General features: G+C 36.0%; 1 protein-coding gene across 1 annotated transcript in view; it reads right to left on the bottom strand.

Annotated features, from left to right (window-relative positions):
- Positions 1-7416, bottom strand: part of LOC121735819 (inverted formin-2) — a 70746-nt gene extending 63330 nt beyond the window's left edge. Inside the window, exon 1 of the mRNA XM_042126781.1 lies at positions 7344-7416. The gene's annotated coding sequence lies outside the window, so the exon portion shown is untranslated. The remainder of the gene's footprint in view (positions 1-7343) is intronic.
- Positions 7417-19797: the final 12381 nt, after the last annotated feature.

The raw sequence follows: 19797 nt of genomic DNA, 5'->3' as shown, positions 1-19797 counted from the left end.
TATTTTATGTTAATTTGCACCACATAATCTTTTCCTACCCTATCTAATAAAGGCACAAACCTCTACGATCCTCTAGTTAGGCGCCGGATTTCTCCGAGACCGTGGTTTTAGATTACGTTTCCCGAGAAGCGGAGGCCGCGACTTTGACCCGTATCGCCATATAGAGATGTTGTGAAACGCAAGGGCACTGCCTACTACCGTCCCGAGACGCAGCTTTTAATATACCAGAAAAACTGTACATTTTGCCACAAAAATTAACCAAATATATGAACATCAGCAACACAACGAGCTTTTAAAATAATAAAGCCATTGGAAATACGTTTTGCCGCGATGTGAAGTAATCTAAATGTGTTAACAATCGAAAAGCTATAGAAGCTTTTCAGAGAAAAGCATTACATTTTGTATGATACAAATGGCCTACTGCCTAGGACCCCTTCATAGAAGGGCCTCCACTGAGCTGGTTAATGGATGAAAAGTATTTTATATTCAATTACGTATGGCAACAAAATTGCAAGTGGGTTGTCTAAAAAATTTCAGTTCAGGATAAAAAAATAAAAATAAAACATTTTTACATTTTTCTGGTTTGGTTAACAGGGCGACTAACCCAAAAAATCAAAGATCGTCCTTCTCTCTTCACACTCACGCCCGTCTTTCATATGTCAGGTGAAAAAGGACGACGCGGATTCGTCGCCAAATTAGTTTTTTCTCAATAACTCGATAAATATACAACATTTAAAAAAATCCGCTAGGTCGATCTCTCAATGATAGAATTTTATACAATGTGTTAAAATATTAACTTAGTTTAATGCACGTTTATGGCAATAAATGAAAAATTCGTGAAAATTAGATGCATCTTTGTGACTTTTTTCTATCGAGAAAATTTTAAGATATCGTGTTTTTGCTCAGATCGAATTCTCGGAAATATAATGTAGTGTCTAATTTTAGAAAATGAACCAATTCGGGGCTTATTTTCAAGTATAAAAATGAATTATAAAATGGATAGACAAATTCCATACCAATCGAAAGTACGAAGCCCGTATTCTACGGCCCGTAGAATATGCATTAAGCATTAACCAGACCGGTACTAGTATCGATTTACCTGCCCACCCAAGAGTTGTGACGGGATAAAAATAGACAACCTAACGTTTTCATATTCTACGGGCTCCATACTTTCGGTTGGTATAGAATTTGTCATTTAACCAAACCAGCAAAATGTAAAAAAAAAAAAAAACTATTTTTTTTTATTCTGGACTGAAATTTTTTAGACAACACACTTGCAATAAGTACTTTTGTGCAGTTATTGTTATAATATTATGTAATTTTTAAATTTATAATATGGAACATGTCTGAAATAAACAATTTGAATTTGAATTTAAATAAATTAGTTGACATACGTAATTGAATATAAAATATTTTTCATCCATTAACCAGCTCGGTGAAGGTCCTTCTAAGAAGGGATCCTAGCAACAAAAATATTATGTGAAAAACCAACCAAGGTAGGAGCTTTTAAAAAAATTAAACCGTTAGAAACTATAGGTCCACCAGAATCTGATGGCAAAAAGTGAGAAAATAAATTGACGCTAGTGTGACTCAAGTAAGAATGCAACAAAACTAAATAAATTCAGAAGTTTTACGTGGGAGAGTCATGCTTCGGCACGAATGGGCCGGCTCGACCGGATAAATACCATGTTCTCACAGAAAACCGGCGTGAAACAGCGCTTGCGCTGTGTTTCGCCGAGTGAGTGAGTTTACCGGAGGCCCAATCCCCTTCCCTACCCTATTCCCTTCCCTTCCCATCCCTACCCTCCCCTATTACCCTATTCCCTCTTAAAAGGCCAGCAATGCACCTGCAGCTCTTCTGATGCTGCGAGTGTCCATGGGCGACGGAAGTTGCTTTCCATCAGGTGACCCGTTTGCTCGTTTGCCCTCTTATTTCATTAAAAAGAAAGATTTCTTTTGCTACATCCTTCACAGTTCGTCATAATAAGATTAGGAAGATGCATATTGCAAGTTACAACATATACCGCACCCATCACATTCAACAAATTAAGGTTGAGATAATAACAAACAATAAATGCGTCGTCAGCCATTTTGCAATGTTCCATCATATTAGGAAAAACTTCGTTTCAATATAACTATAAAGAGAATCGTAACTGTTAATAATAATAACAGGTTTTATTACAATTTTTTTCGTCTCTCTTAGAACGGCTGAACCGATTTGGCTAATTTTAGCCTTGATATTATATTCGGAGAAGACCAGGAAAGGTTTATACTATATAGGGTGAAGCCAAACGAGCGTAATCTGTGAGTTGTGAGTCGCAGAATTTCGGCCGGGCAGAATTCTGCATTCAGTTTCATACAAAAGTCCTGTTTGATTCACACGAGCGTAATTTTGTGAGTCATGATTTGTATGAAAAGATATTTACGCGGCAGAAATTCTGCGACTCACAACTCACAAATTACGCTCGTTTGGGTTCACCGTGTATCCCGTATCGCGTGGGAACCGTACATTGTTCCGGGATAAAAAGTAACCTATGTCCTTTCCGGGGATTCAAAGTCCCATAACTTTCAGCAAAACCGGTTCAGTGGTTAAGACGTGAAGAGATAAGAGACAATTTCGCATTTAACTACAACTAATAGGTGATATAATGTCGTCATGATAATGATGATAATATTATGATGATGATGATGATGATGATGATGAAGCGTGCGCCAGTAATTTGTGTAAGTGAACCAAGGACTATAGTTTTGTCACATTAGAGTCAAGTGCTTGCAAATATTGAGTGGCCTTTAAGACTCTACATGTGTGACTGCATTTATATTTTACATTTACTTTCAATTGTAGCTCCTATTTTGTAATAACCTCCTCCTTTTTAGAAGTCGGTTAACTAAAGAATCAATGAATGAAGAATAGTCCAGTTCTTGATTCTGATCTCTAGCCTCTACAGACATTATTTACGGCCGTTCCCAATATTTGATCTATCTCTGGTTTTGCCCTACTAGAGATAGGAATAGCTCACAATTGACATAAAATATATGTCTCTAATGTCTAATGTGAGCTATTCCTATCTCTAGTACGGCAAAACCAGAGATAGATCAAATATTGGGAACGGCCGTTAGACAAAAACGTTAAAATAGTTTGATCTATTATAAAATATAAGAATAACGAACTAGTAGTGCCTAACTTAGGCTAAGGCACCTGTGGCTGTGACCTGTCTATATTTATATTTAAGTAATGCTACATAAAATACGTTTAATTATAAAGTTAACGCTTTCCGTTCCTTAAAAGTGTCTATGTACTCTATTTTTTTTAACCGACTTTCAAAAAAGAAAAAAAAAAGGTTCCATGTTGGGTTCTCCTTATTCCATAGAATTCCAAAGACAAAACTTTAATAGTAATGTAACTTTTATAGAGATCTTCTGTATCAAAGTAAAATTATTCCAACAAACATTTATTTTACTCTATGTTAATTTACACAACTTTTTCGAACCCGCGGGCCGCGACCTTCGCCTACCACGGAGGCAAAGTGCGATCTACCCACTGCAAATAAACATACAATCAAAACATAAGTGACATGGTTTTCTCTTAATCCCGTCTCAAGTTATAAAAGGTAGCGGGGACATTCTGTCGCATATTTTTGAGTTAGATGTTTCTTCAGCAGTTTTCAAAAATTACCAATACAATAAATCTATGAGGTGATTACTTAGTCGAAACTTGTGTATTTTGATATTATTGTTATAAATTAAAGTAAATAAAGTGGAAATAGAGCAAGAAAAATGAACAGGTGAAAACTCGGTAAGAGTTACATTAGTGTTGAATTGATCTTTATTTCCGTGGTGCTTTCCCTTTAGATCCTTGAATTTCGGTAATTGCAATTTGCAAAATTGTGCTGTCTCTCGCTTTACATGGAGACTGGGGCCAATATTAACCTTCCCTGGACTTCCACAAACATTTCAAGACTAAAATTAGCCAAACCGGGTCAGCCATTCTGACAACGTTGTAAAAAAATTTAAATTATTTTTTATTATATAAATCGCTACCGCTCATGCCTCTAAGTTTATCGGTCAACAAGCGATAAGTGGCAGCGTATTCGCATTGTGTAAGCGAATTCTCTCTCGGGTCAATGCCACAAATAATCGTAACGTTTTATAAATCGATAATATTTAATTATGTCTTACCAAATATTAGATTTGCTAATCCTGATAAATGATTCTTGATAAATGATTGCAATGATGATTCTGTTTATATTGATCAATAATTAAGATTTTGTTAGGATAATATATTCTATATTTATTTTTAATGTTTATAAAGCTGTAGACTTTGTTTGAACGGGCTAAACTCACGAAATATTAGAGCGATTTGTATGCAATTTGGCATGGATATGGAGAAGACTACTAGCAAGGACATGGGCTACTTTTTTGCGGGAAAACGTACGGCACTCGAAAAAATTCCCTATTTACTACCAGCCGCGTGGAACGCCTATTCATTTGCGAATTGTGACTTCACTTACACGTCTTTTGAGAAGTACCCTAGTACAGAATATATCCCTCAGCAATATATCCTTTTTCAAGTTAAAAAGTAGTAGTAAAAAGTAGTAATCTGGTTTAGAGGTAAACCATTCCATATTTTATTGTTTTCTTGTAAAGTTGTAAGTCAATAACTCATCTTATTTTTCAATAAACACATTTTACTAAACAAAGAACTGAGTGGGCTCATAGAAAGCCGGTCGAAATCAATTCACTTCGAATACGGAATAAGACTTAAATGAGACAAACAAACATAATAACTGACAAATTGTTTAGATAACTTTCATTGTTACGTAAACTTTTAATTTATCATAGAGATATTTATATTATTTAATAATTTGTAACTTAATTCTTTTCTGTTATGGCGCCTGCACATGCTAGAAAGCTATGGGGATTGGGGATAGGTACTGGGCAAATTTTTTGGCAAACAAGAAAGGCTTTTACAGACCCAAATGAAAATAAGATTTGGTTCGTAAACCGCTTGTACGTTTAGGTCATTAAATAATAATGACGTACTGTAATTAGCTGATCTCTACATATAAGGTAAACAAATATCAACTACAGATATTTTCTATAAATGATCTACTGTTTTAATAAGTTTTGGAAAGAAATATAACTGCTACAGTGAAAAAAAAACTCTTTCTTCTATGAAGGCGAGCTTACGTTGAGTGAAGGGTCACCTATACAAATTAATTATTATAATATTATAGTTGACTTATTCTGTACACCTTGTAGGTGAGAAGACAACTGCGCATTCCGATGACAATCATGGTCATCCATCAACGACCAACGTATAGAGTATTTTAGATTTTTTTTAAATAAGTATTTAAAGTAATTTACATGATGTGCAAAGTATATTTTACTGATCTATTGAGTTAAATGAAGTGCTAAATTTTATACTTATTGCCTATTACCGGATTTATTAGTATAGTAACAACCACTACCATTAATTTATGGTTCGTCCCACATCCGTCACTGAATGTCAGGGTGAACGCGAAGTATTTGTGGATGTAATTACAGTAGTAATTGGTAAATGTCAATTTATTAATCATTTTTATTGGGTTTCCGTATCATTACTACGATTACTGTAACGGCCGTTCCCAATATTTCATCTATCTCTGGTTTTGCCCTACTAGAGATAGGAATAGCTCAGACTAGACATTAGAGACATATATTTTATGTCAATTGTGAGCTATTACTATCTCTAGTAGGGCAAAACCAGAGATAGATCAAATATTGGGAACGGCCGTAAGTAAATCAAAATGTAGACAATGAGCACAGAATTATGAATACAAAATTTTGACATTTTATGAGAAGTTTTGTGCCTAGATTCATTTTAGGGGTTTGGATAAATAATTATACAGTACTAAATGTAACGAAATATTAAAAAGTTTTTTCCAGTACTATTTAGAAATTAGTTTATAGGCAGATCCGCTACGAATTAGGATGTATCTTATTCAGTTTAGTGATGGTCAACTCGAGTCACTAACTCGAGTTAACTCGAGTTGGCCGTAACTCGAACCCACTCGAGTTGAATTCTCTCTGACTCGAGTTCGTAAACCGCCAAAAATACATAAATACATATTTTATTTCAATTTTTTTCTATTTCAAACAATAATTTTCTTTTTTACTTAAATTATTATTATTATACATAGATAAATAATATAAAAAATCGGCCAAGTGCGAGTCGAACTCGCGCACAAGGTACACAAAGCGAAAATGTGTTTTTGTATGAAAGCCCCGGGCCCCCCTCAAATTTTTATTTTCTTTTAATATTATTATTATTAAATATTAAAGTACACATAATATAAGAAAGGCCTTTGTGAAAACTTCAAATGTTTTAGTATTTGTTGTTATAGCGGCAACAGAAATACACAATCTGTGAAAATTTCAGAAGTCTAGCTATAGCGGTTCTTAAGATGCTCTATATGCAAGCGGTTCTATAGCGGCCTGGAGACAGACAGACGGACAGACATCGAAGTCTTAGTAATAGGGTCCCGTTTTTACCCTATGGGTACGGAACCCTAAAAATGAAAGAATTGAAACAGATAAAAATATCATTTGTCGGTTCCAATTTTTAACTACTTATGCGAAGCTGAGGGAATAAACTGGTAACAATTCAAAAAGCACTTGTCCATCCAGTTAACTCGAGTTCAACCCGAGTTACGAGAATTTTAACTAAGGTTAAATCGAGTTTAGTTTTTTCCGAGTTGGCACATCGCCGTCAATTTACGACTAAAGGAGTGAGCACACTGAGACGGACCGTGCCGGGGCTCAGCGTGCCGGGGCTCATCGCAAAAATCCGCCTCCATACAATTTGTATGGAAGCAGAAATCCGCTGCGCCCCGACACAGTGTGCGAATTGCGATACGCGCATCCGCTTCCATACAAATTGTATGGAGGCGGATTTTTGCGATGAGCCCCGGCACGGCCCGTCTCAGTGCTCACTCCTTTAAATGACTGACCTACCCCGACCAAATAACGTAGCCTCGTAGGTGTGCGATGCTACGCGATGCTTTAAAATATTGTAGAGTTAGCATAAAAAATAAAAATATGCTTGCTATGCTATGCTATGCTATGCTATGCTATGCTATGCTATGCTATGCTCCAGCCATAAGTATGAAAAGATCAGAATTAAAATTATTTTCATGGACTAACAGTCAAATTTAATCATTACTTAATATTCATTTAATTAGGATAACATAACCGTCATAACATTTTCGTTTAACAGAAAAAGTATGGAGTTACTTTCATTAAAGGTATCATTAAATGTATCAGAATGTGGCCGTAAGATTATTAATATGAAAGTGACTTACCGAGTTAACTGTTCACTTGTACACTTACACACACTAGCCCATCACTTGACACACACAATCCCAGTCTGGAGAGTCCACCTGAAACAAAATAATGTATCGTTAAATATTACATTTCTACTTTATATTTTCTGCTAAGGTTTTGATGCAAAGATCCAAAATGTATTAATAGTATTTTGTAATTTAATTTCCTTATTCCTAATTACGATTTACGTATTGTTATTTTCTTAGTTTAATTACGTATTACTCATATAGTTCTGTGCAATTTTAATCCATATCTTGTTTAACGACCCGTTAAGGTTTCAACTACATTAATTTTGAACAATATCCTAAATATAATTAAATCTCATTACGGTCCAATCATTAATCCAAAAAAATCCAAAATCCAATTAACTCGTTATATAACAGCAAAACGGTACAAAATTTAAAAACCTACTGTGGTTAAATTTAACTAGCTATTTGACCGAGCTTTGCTCGGTATTCGATAAAACACGAATAAAATGACATTTTCTAAAAATGATTCCTAGCTAGATCGATATATCGCCCCCGAAACCCCCTGTAAGTATACTCATGAAAATCGTTGGAGCCGATTCCGAGATTCCAATTATATTATATATACAAGAACTGCTCGTTTAAAGATATAAGATTTTGAACCTAACCTAACCTGAGCCCCTAGCCAACACCTTTTCTATAACGCTTCTTTATAGAATCCTCGATCAAAAATGTATGGATTTGACATACCTAACCCTATAATAGTTATAATATGAAGTCAACATTCGACTTATGTCATGTCAATTCCATATTATATTTTGATCGGCGATTCTATAAAGAAGCGATAAATAAAACGCGGTGCATGGTGCTCTGACTCGGTAATTTTTTACTACTGAAGATCAACGAAATTACTAAATTAAATCGATCTAAATTACTAACCCATTTGATTTCATTCTACCGTATTACACAGAACACACGTGACACGGTAATATTACATAGACTCTACCTTGGCGATGTAATATTAACCGTTATAAATTATAACCACAGACCATTCATAGATACCGCACAGGCTAATCAGTGGTTTAGCCAATTGACAATGTGGATTAGCGAAAAAACAAGTAAAACTTGTCCAGAACCCACGCGCAGCCTTGACGCTACCCACTCGGACTTTCTAAAGAAAATTTTGACTATTTTATGTAATTGATACTCACCATATATGGGCATTTAACGTAACATGGTAGTGTAGTTTTTAAGCTAGATTTCCCGCGAGCTAATGCGTTTAAGCGAAAGTCCTCGTATTTCTAAATCCCCCGTTTCTTGACGCGACAAGGAATAGTAGTTTCAGTTGATATCCTTAACTATGGCCTACAGCGGCCTTTCCAAAAGTGGGCGACGCTCCCTTGTGGGCGCTGAAGGTCTAAAGGGAGGCGGTGTGGAACCCAGAAAAAATGGGGGCGTTTTGTAGAGACTTGGGGGGTGATATATTTCCTCAGGATGTATTTTAAATTGAAACAATGGGGGCGCTAAAACATATTTTTTCTCAAAGTAGGCAGTAGACAAAATAAGTATATACGTGGGAGAGCCATGCTTCGGCACGAATGGGCCGGCTCGACCGGGAAATACCACGTTCTCACAGAAAACCGGCGTGAAACAGCGCTAGCGCTGTTTCGCCGAGTGAGTGAGTTTACCGGAGGCCCAATCCCCTACCCTATTCCCTTCCCTATTCCCTTCCCATCCCTACACTCCCCTATTACCCTATTCCCTCTTAAAAGGCCGGCAACGCACCTGCAGCTCTTCTGATGCTGCGAGTGTCCATGGGCGACGGAAGTTGCTTTCCATCAGGTGACCCGTTTGCTCGTTTGCCTCCTTATTTCATAAAAAAAAAGTCTGGGAACCACTGGCCTACAGTCTATACTCTATAGTCTATTATTTTCATCAAACTAGTATCCGGTTCCAGAGGTTTTTTACCTCATAATAATAATAATAAGTCCCACACCGGTTTCGGTGACGGTGGCCGGTTTCATTGAAATCAGGCCAGGTACGCAGGAGTAATTTTATAGTGTCCAAGTGTGTGCGCAGTACACAAGAGCACTCTCTATTACTTTACTCTCATAACTCATAACCCAGTGGGACGGCAGACCGACACGACTGGCGAGGGATCAGGCGCAGGACCGACTTTTTACATGCCCATCCGACGCATGGATCATCTCACTTGTCAGATAATTAGGTGATCAGCCTGCATTGTCCTAACCAAACTTGGAAATAACATGTTTCCAACGCAGGAATCGAACCCACGACCTCCGAGTCAAGAGCCGCGCCCTATACCACTAATTACTAGACTACGGAGGACCGTTTTTTACCTAAATTGGTTTATTCACTTGCTTCACATCTCACATCAGATTTACGTCAAAACAATAAAAAAGCGCAGTTAAGTAACTAAACTTCCGTCAAAAAACTTACTTACCGCCGTACTCAGAGACATTTAATTACGATTAACCTTCAATTTAATGAAGAGTTTGACAGATAATGTATGGGGCTTATGTCAAAATTTTGAATTCATTACATTTAAGCAATTAATGTTCCACTCTGAGTGCGGCAGTTAGTCTACTTACATTAGATGAAGATTATTTAAAAAATAATTTCTGATACAAATAATTCTATAAAAGGTTAAAGAGACAGAAAAGGATATTTTTTCCATGTATTCCTTTTTCATCTCAACTTTTTTATACAGGTAATTCTGTACATTTTTATGCACAATTTTAACTAATTCACTTTAACTTCAACTTTGTAGGATTCCATTTTAATTTTAAAGGCATATTTGATCGAAGTTAAAGGCCGATAAAGAAATTTCTTATCTATTTTATTGTCGTTGCCATAGACTTCAAAGAAGTGTTCAATACCAAATTCGTCCGGAGGACTAAAGTATAATAAATCTTTGGGCAAAGATAAGAATATTAAAACTATAGAACCGGCCAGGCATGTGCGAGTAGTGTGCTGTTGGGTTCTGTACACACTACACAGACAGCACAGTCGAGGAGCGTATTAATTAATAGTTTTGTACTTTTTAGTTACATTTATTGTGAGAAATAAATATAAAAAATATAATATACAATTTTATATAAGTACATAATATAATATCTATTAAATATTTATATATATGGTGCAAAGACTGCCAAAAAATCGCGTTTATTGTATGGGAGCCCTCTAAAAAATAAAAATTAACTTCACATATTTTGTATTTAGTTTTTGTAGTTTAGCCACAGAATAAATAGTTTAGCGGTATCTGTGAAAAAATATCCACAGCCGAACATAATATAACCTCCTCCTTTTTCCAGATAGTATGACCTATAATATTACTAGTATAGTTAATGATTAACCGAAAAGTATTAAATGTCGCGTGCGCTAACTATAAAAAACCAATCAAAAGTCAAACCACGTGTGGGTCGAAACATCCGCTGACACATACACACATACACAACTGTGCACACGAATATCACCTTTAATCCATGGCATTAGGGTCCAAATTAATTAACACTTGATTACAATTGCATCTTTATTTGTTATTGGAATTTGAACTTTATGCTCCGGTGTGTAGGGTGTAAAATCGTTGTTTAATAGTTTCATAGTCTTAGGGTGGTATAGACCATTCATTGGTGCCATACAAAGCGTTCTTTGACAAAGCATTCTTATTGGGATAGTCAGCTGTAGTAAGGATCGGTTACATTTTTTATTTTTGAAGTAGCCGCTTCCCTCTGCAGTATATCCTACGGGAACCGTGCATTTTCCCGTTACTCAGAAGCCACTGTGTTCTGTTCTATAATTTCTATATCTGCGCAAAAGTTCCTCAAAATCGGTTCAGCCAAATTGGTGATCAGTCGAGTCGGTGACAAATCATTGAACACTAATAAAACAATATTTGCGTGCACTTTTTCCACTATATTAAGAAATTATTAACAAATTACACGACCGGTTTCGAAATTAATCATCTTCAGGTGCATTTCCACCAAGAACCAACGGTACAATCAATTACATATACAAATCATTGAATTTTATGAAGTTACTAGCTGTCCCGGCAAACGTTTCTTTGCCATATAAAGTATTTCGCCCGTATTATTTTATTGAAGTGACTAAATAAGTATGTCACCATGGCAACATCCATCGCTATCCCGTCGCACAAACAATGGTCAGTCCGTCAGTCTCGAGTTGTAATAATTTACTATTAGTTATTCAACAAATGCACCTATCAATATAAAAAGTACCCAGTAGCCGATTCTCAGACCCACTGAATATGCATATAAAATTTGGTTAAAATCAGTAAAGCCGTTTCGGAGGAGTACGCGGCCTAACATTGTGACACGAGAATTTTATACAGGGTGTAACAAAAATAAGTGATAATACTTTAGGGTGGGTACGTGTTACTTGTAGAGAGTTCATTGTGAAAGTAGCAGCGCTGAAAGACGAAAAATATTTTTCACTTTTGTATGGGCAAGGGCCCGAGCGTCACGAGTTTCCCCATATAAAAGTGAAAAAAATTTTGGTCTTTCAGCGCTGCTACTTTCACAGTGAGCTCTCTACAAGGAACACGTACCCACCCTAAAGTATTATCACTTATTTTTGTTACACCTGTATATCAGATGTTAGTATTTAGTACATAATATACAGGGTGTAACAAAACTAAGTGATAATATTTTAGGGTGTGTATGTGTCCCTTGTAAAGAGTTCACTGTGAAAGTAGCAGCGCTGAAAGACCAAAATTTTTTTTCACTTTTGTATGGACAAGCGCCCCAGCGTCATAAGTTTCCACATACAAGAGTGAAAAAAAATTTGGTCTTTCAGCGCTGCTACTTTAACACACAACAAGCAACTTTTACAAGGAACACATACACACCCTAAGTTATAACCACTTAGTTTTGTTACACCTTGTAGAACTGAATATTTTTGTTGTAGCCTTGTGGGTTATCAACGACTTTTTAGTTTTTACATAACTCAACCGGTAGGTACATACTGTTGTTTCTATCTTTGTTCCAAAACCTTTTCTTATTTATTTTAATAGGTACTCTTCTTTTTCTTATGTAGTAACAATTTAAAAATCATCAAAATATTGTTTCTGAACAAAATTAAAATTAATTTATTCTGATGTAAATTTTAATGGTTAACTTTAATGTAAGAGACATAAAAAAATCGTAAATTTTGTGATGTTAGTGTAAATATACGCATAAATTATTTTAACGTTATTCATTGGGTAGGTAATTAACATAAATAATTTTTTCAATTTTATAGTTTTATACGTAGCGCGTTTTAAATATTATTATATGAAACTAGCTGTCCTGGGTGAACTTCGTGTCACTTTAAAACCTTCCCTGAACTTCAACGAATATTTTAAGACGAAAATCAGACCGATCCGTTCAGCCGTTTTCGAGTTTTAGCGTTACTAACACAATTGAAAATCCATTTTTATATATATAGATATAGATTACTTTTTTACTATAAAAAATCTTTTAGCGCTACTACTTTTACACTGAACTCTATATTATGTTCCTGATAAAGGACACATACACATATTTTATCACTTACACCCCGTAACCAGAAGACGCCTGCACCCCTATTGCGGAAAAATAATGTTTAACGCGAAGGATACATTTTCTGGAATAAAAAGTATTATAACATATTCTTTTCCGGGGCTCAAAGTATCTCCATGCCTAGCAAAATCGGTTCAGCGGTTTAGGCGTGAAGAAGTAACACACAGTGAACTCTATTTTTTTTTATGAAATAAGGGGGCAAACGAGCAAACGGGTCACCTGATGGAAAGCAACTTCCGTCGCCCATGGACACTCGCAGCATCAGAAGAGCTGCAGGGTAATAGGGGAGGGTAGGGACGGAAAGGGAAGGGAAGAGAATAGGGGAGGGTAGGGAAGGGAATAGGGTAGTGGATTGGGCCTCCGGTACTCGGCGAAACACAGCGCAAGCGCTGTTTCACGCCGGTTTTCTGTGAGAACGTGGTATTTCTCCGGTCGAGCCGGCCCATTCGTGCCGAAGCATGGCTCTCCCACGTAGAGCATGAGACAGTAGACACGTCATTCACACTCTTTTTTTTCTCAAAGTGGGCGGTAGACAAAATAAGTTTGGGAACACCTGCTCTACAGTATTTTTTATACCCAAATCAAAACAAAATCAAATTCGTATATACGGTGTTATCCATTATATAGGTAATAGTTAAGAAACAGAGTAAAATCCTGAATGAGATTAAAACTATAGTTAAGTTTGGGAGTTATTACCAACAGCATCCGGAAACGAACTGTTTTGCGACACATTTATATTTTCAGTGTGACACGAATAGATCAAACGGAAATATTTCACTCAAAACTTAACTGTTGGTTTAACTGGAGTTTAAATATCTGGATATGGATTTTTAACTGACCTTGCCATTTAGCCGAAACTTTTTCGTTTTAGCTTCGTTAAATAATCGCCGATCAAAATGTATGGAATTGACATTAGACGAGTCGAACGTCAACGTCTTTTAATCGGCGATTCTAAAACGAAGCGAAAATGAAAAAGTTTCGGCTAAATGGCCAGGTAATCTAACTACCGATACCGCACAAGTTAGTATGTAGCTCTGTCATTAATAAATAATTAAATAAAGATTTTGACATAACCTCCGTGCATTATCTGTCAAACTCCTCATTAAATTGTACTTTAATCGTCATTAAGGGCCTGTTTCACCACTTCCTGATAATGTGCCGGATAGGCTATCCAGTATTCACAATTACTTTTTTTTATGAAATAAGGGGGCAAACGAGCAAACCGGTCACCTGATGGAAAGCAACTTCCGTCGCCCATGGACACTCGCAGCATCAGAAGAGCTGCGAGTGCGTTGCCGGCCTTTTAATTCTTCAAGCCCCATAAGAGCACCGGTGATCGCGACAACAATAGAATACAATAGCATTTCCTGGAAACTGTGATTGAAGTATTAAGAGGGAATAGGGTAATAGGGAAGGGTAGGGAAGGGAAGGGAAGGGAATAGGTAAGGATAGGGAATAGGGTAGGGGTCAGGGGATTGGGCCTCCGGTAAACTCACTCACTCGGCAAAACACAGCGCAAGCGCTGTTTCACGCCGGTTTTCTGTGAGAACGTGGTATTTATCCGGTCGAGCCGGTCCATTCGTGCCGAAGCATGGCTCTCCCACGTAGAAACACTTATTTGACAGATTCTCCATACTCTATTTGTCAAGTTATGTTGTGACTTGTGGATAGACTATCCGGTACTTATCAGGAAGTGGTGAAAGCGAGTGAAACAGGCCCTGAATGTCTTTGAGTGCGGCCGTTAATAGTTTAACTTTAATATTATAATTATAATAATTACTCTTACCTAAAACATTATTTAAAATGCTAAAGTGTTTGTTTACCTGTTGCCTGCTTACACGCACCTCCATCGTGGGTATGGCAGACACAATAGTATTTCAATTGTTAAGCGGCAGGCGGCTGCCGCTTGGGGATTGATGGGTTAAACTGATTTTGATAGATAGTTATATACTTTAAGAGACGGGTAAGGACATAGATAACACTAGCAAACTCAGATTCCGCAAAATCTGCAACAACCAAAGTTTGGTACTTGGTACTACTAATACAATATATTCTGTGCCAAAGCCCAAATTTGTTACTGATTAAAAAAAAACCAAGCATAAATTTTAAATCAAATTATTTAATCGATTTCCATCGATATGTTTTCACCAAACTATGTCTCGTAAATATTCATAACGAAAGCGAAGAAAGGTTCGCCAGAAGTTAACTGTCCAGTTAAATTAACTAGTTAATTATATTTATACGAAACGGATGTTAGTTTTCGTTTTCATTGGAAGTATTTCGATTATTTGTTGATAAGAGCAAGTTGGATATATGGACGCCTCGGTGCACAGTGGAAAATTTGGGTCCGTATCGGATCAAAAATCTGTAAGTTCAAGGTTTTTCATCGTATTGTATTGAGATTTGGCACATGTATACAGCGATATACAAAGATTTAAAAATAATCAATTTTTGTATTTTTTTCAATGTATACATATTTATTTGAGGTTAAAAAAAAAGAAAAAAAATTACTAGACATTAATTGCAAGCAGAATTGCATTTTGCGATTTAAAAAAAATGAATCATATCATGATTCATAAATTCTAGTAGATCCATACTAATATGTACATATTATAAATTAGAAAGTGTGTCTGTCTGTCACCTCTTCACGCGTAAACCGCTAAACCGATTTTGGTGTAATTTGGTATGAAGATACTTTGAGTCCCGGGAAAGGACATAGGATACTTTTTATAGCGGAAAAATGTACGGTTCCCGCGCGATAAACGATTTTTGGCGCAACGGAGTTGCGGGCGTCATCTAGTATTATTATAATATAATACATACATACATACAAGCATACGTACAATTAAGCAGCAAAAATATTAAAGTTTATATACATTTTTAATGATAATACCACAAGATTTGTTATTAACCGCGGAGTTATTCTGACGTTTTTATAACATTATTTTAACTTCCTCGTTGGTTCGACTATTTTTAACCGACTAAAGTCCAATACGCGGTTATAGTTAACTACGGTTTTCTTTTATTTTACATTTTTTCCATTTATTTATTATTTTTTTATTTACTATTATTAATATTAGTTATAACAATCATTAACTCATCATTATAATATTACGTAAGTCATTGCGATAGAGATAGAAGTTACCCTAACCTAACCTTAATAGGTTAGGTTAGGTTAGGCTTTAAATGTTTTTTGTGCCTTAATTAAGAGGATACATCAGGGGCTAGAGAAATGAAAAAAAAGTACGTGTAATATCTATAGCTGTCTCCCTTACCTCAAGCCTATACCGCAGAACGCGATAGAGACAACTGCAGAAAATCAACGATTCGTTGTCCCCTGATTCCTTCTGCAAAACTTAACCGATTTAAGTACTTACTTATTTCATTAAAGATTAAAGAAAGGCTTGAGCTATGTTCCTATGTTTTATTTTTTTTTTTGTATAATCTAGCCAAATCTGTTTTCTGGGTGTTTGAACACAGCGGAAAATCTGGCCATTTTTTTGGATTTTTGAACGTTCATATCTTAATTAATAATTAAATTATGAAAAAAAAAAAGAAAACATAGGGACATTGTATTAGTAGCCGTAGATATACAGGAAAAAAATTATAACTTTACTAGCATTATCCAAGGAGGAAACAGTGGACAACGTTTGTATGGAAAAAAGGGCGGTGTGTGTCTTTTAAGAGCCCATATGACCCTAACTTGACTACATACTTTAAGCTAGATCTCAAAATCTGTAAGGTCTAGAAAACTGATTTTTTGACACAAGTAACTTCAGTTCATAAAGATTAAATGCTCAAGACGAAAACACGATTACTCAAAAAATGCTCGATAGTTTCTTTTTTACAAAAAAACCTTGTTTTAGACACATTTTTGCTTGGATCTTCGAAGTTTGCTGTCTTTTCTTTAATATTTTTTAATAAGTATCTAAAAAGGTATTGATAAAACCTAAATTTGCTCAAAACACTTTTTTCATAATCATTATAGTTAGTCTTTTATTCAAGTAAAACTAACTCGGCGATGATTCCGCGCCGTCCTGTTTCACCTGGCATATGAAAGACGGGCGTGAGTGTGAAGAGAGAAGGACGATGTTTGATTTTTAGAGTCAGGTGAGCTCTAAAGGTAGGACGTTGAGGACGTTATAAAGGTAGAAAAAAAACATTTGGATACTTGTTTTATTTAATTTATTTTGAAATGTGTTGTTTGTTTGACTACTCTACTGATATTGATGTAATTTGAGCAAAATGGAGAGTAGGTACACGAAAACATGATCCTTTTATTTTGAAATAAGGGGGCAAACGAGCAAACGGGTCACCTGATGGAAAGCAACTTCCGTCGCCCATGGACACTCGCAGCGTCAGAAGAGCTGCAGGTGCGTTGCCGGCCTTTTAAGAGGGGATAGGGTAATAGGGGAGGGTAGGGATGGGAAGAGAATAGGGGAGGGTAGGGGAGGGAATAGGGGAGGGTAGGGGAGGGAATAGGGTAGGGGATTGGGCCTCCGGTAAACTCACTCACTCGGCGAAACACAGCGCAAACGCTGTTTCACGCCAGTTTCACGCGTTATCCTATTCGGGTTGGCATTTGAATCACGCATTATAGGTAGAGAGGGGGGAACGGTGGCATTTTATAGGGGTTAGTTACCCCTTTCAAATGACACCTGATTTGTGTCTAGGAGATGCATAGTTTTTTTTAAATACGTGTTTGAAGTTACGTGTGACGGAACATTATCTTTTGTTAACATGTCTATAATATTAATTTTTCACTATAGTTACGTTTTGTTTTACGCGTAATTTGTTGTAAATGTATTTAAGTGTCATAAATATAAGAACAGTATACAATTCTTAGGTAATTAATTATAGCAATGTATCACTCCGTGCTGGCCCAATACGACTTGGTTGGGTTAGGCTAGATGGCTTAGCCTTAGCCATCGTGGTTATTTTTTGTGAACCACCCAGAAATAAGAGCAACGCGTAGCGGGGCTCCGCCGACTAATAATTAATTGAAGCCAGTTGTTATAATATATCTATAAAAATATAGGGGGTGCAATTAAACCTTTAGTTAGTTTGCCAGGGTGCAAATTTATTAAGTGCCTATAATTTGTTACGCAAGGGCGATAGGGCATTGCATTCCCGCAGCTGCCCGCAGCATCGGAGCTGTTTATTTACAATATAAGACATACTTTGAACCGAGTTTGCCCACACCCAAAAAAGACTAATTTTGTCGTAAGTCCACTAATTTCGTTGTTTTATTGAACATAACCTCAAAAACTAAAAAAATTTTTTTCGTGGTAACTACTGATTTCCTAACTATAGGGAAGGGGTAGGGGGTCCCCCCTCGCCCCCCCTCCCCTACCCCCTCCTCTCCCGCCCCCTCCCTATAATGCGTAATTCAAATGCAACCCCTCCTATTTGCAACATTCATAAGCCGCCAAAAGACGTAGTTCTGTAAGTCAGCAGTACAACAACTGTTAACTGTTCTCCGAAACGGCTAGACCGATTTTGATGAAATTTTGCGTATCGGTCAGAATAATTAGATCGATATTGGTGTAGCATCAACAAGCAGCTTATATTAAACATAAGTTTGTTTTGCAGTTTTTTGTGTTTAATAAAAGTTTCTTGAGCATCATAATATAAACATAGAGTAGCCGACGGGAGTGCCAGCCTCTTTGCCAAAGAAGTAATTCTAAAGGCAAAAGGCTGATAAAATATACAAGTCAAAGTACATAAGTACTTATTTAAAATCATATAAGGATAAGACTTAATCCTTGCTCCAACCTCGGCGCCAGCTGCTGCGTGACTCACAGTGGCTCAAAAACAGACATACACACACACAAACACACACACACACTGGCGGGCAGGGTCATGCGCACGCGCATGTTATACAACTTAAAATCAATCAACTTTGATCGTTTAAACTTAGAACGAGGTACACTTACCCTCTGACATTGGCAATTCAATTAAAAGCTATTAATAAAAAGAAGAGAGGTAGATTAAAAAAATTATTCTCATGTTTTTTCCAAAAAACTAGTTTCACGTGGTTTTAATTAATTTAAAGTTATAATAATTAAAACCACCCCCAAAAGTATAGTAAAGTTTAAATTTGCTTTAGTTTACAGTAAGTAAACTAAAGCAAATTTAAACTTTACCGAATTGATCTGTTATTATATATTGATCTGATATTGTATTAAACACTCAAATCGTAAATTGTATTTTTATTTCGGGCACGAAAGAGCTTTGTGTATTATGTTTAGGACATAGACTAAAATATTTTAATGCGTCTAATGTTTTAATTAGACTTATTTTTTACGTTGTTATTACAAAATTTATTTGAATCGATCGATCATGGAAAATAGAAATAATTTTTTTTTTACAAAATTAAGCTTAAGGCTTTATAAATATTAGGTTTTATGTCCTTGAAATACTTGTTTCTAGCGAGCCCCAGACACCGAAAGACAAAAAGATTAAGAATCCTTTTTTTTATTCCAATTCCGAACCTTGGATCTAAAAATGTCGCAACGCACAGACTAGATGGGGTCTAAATTTTAATATAGTTTTCATATTTTTGTTAATTAAAAATAAGTTAATAAAAGTATATCCTCAATCAAATACTTTCAAGAAAATAAGAATACGTAGACAACTTACAATAATATTCTTCTTTCAAAAAAAGGTTTTTAATATATTTTTTTATGTTAAAGCACAGAATATATATTAGTAGTACCAAGTTGAAGATAAGTGAGTTGAAGTCTTAATAAGCCTACTAAAATACCTGGTTTCACATGCTGCATATATTACCTTAATTATATCATACTAAATCGATAAACACTGCAATCAGCTGATAAGTGATAAGATAACATCTAGCCACTTAAATCTGTGCAAGGACTGATAAG

Source organism: Aricia agestis, chromosome 18 (genome assembly GCF_905147365.1).
Source record: "Aricia agestis chromosome 18, ilAriAges1.1, whole genome shotgun sequence".
Lineage (NCBI taxonomy): Eukaryota > Metazoa > Arthropoda > Insecta > Lepidoptera > Lycaenidae > Aricia > Aricia agestis.
Note: the sequence above shows the minus strand (reverse complement) of the source record. Positions and strands in the feature narration are given on the sequence as shown.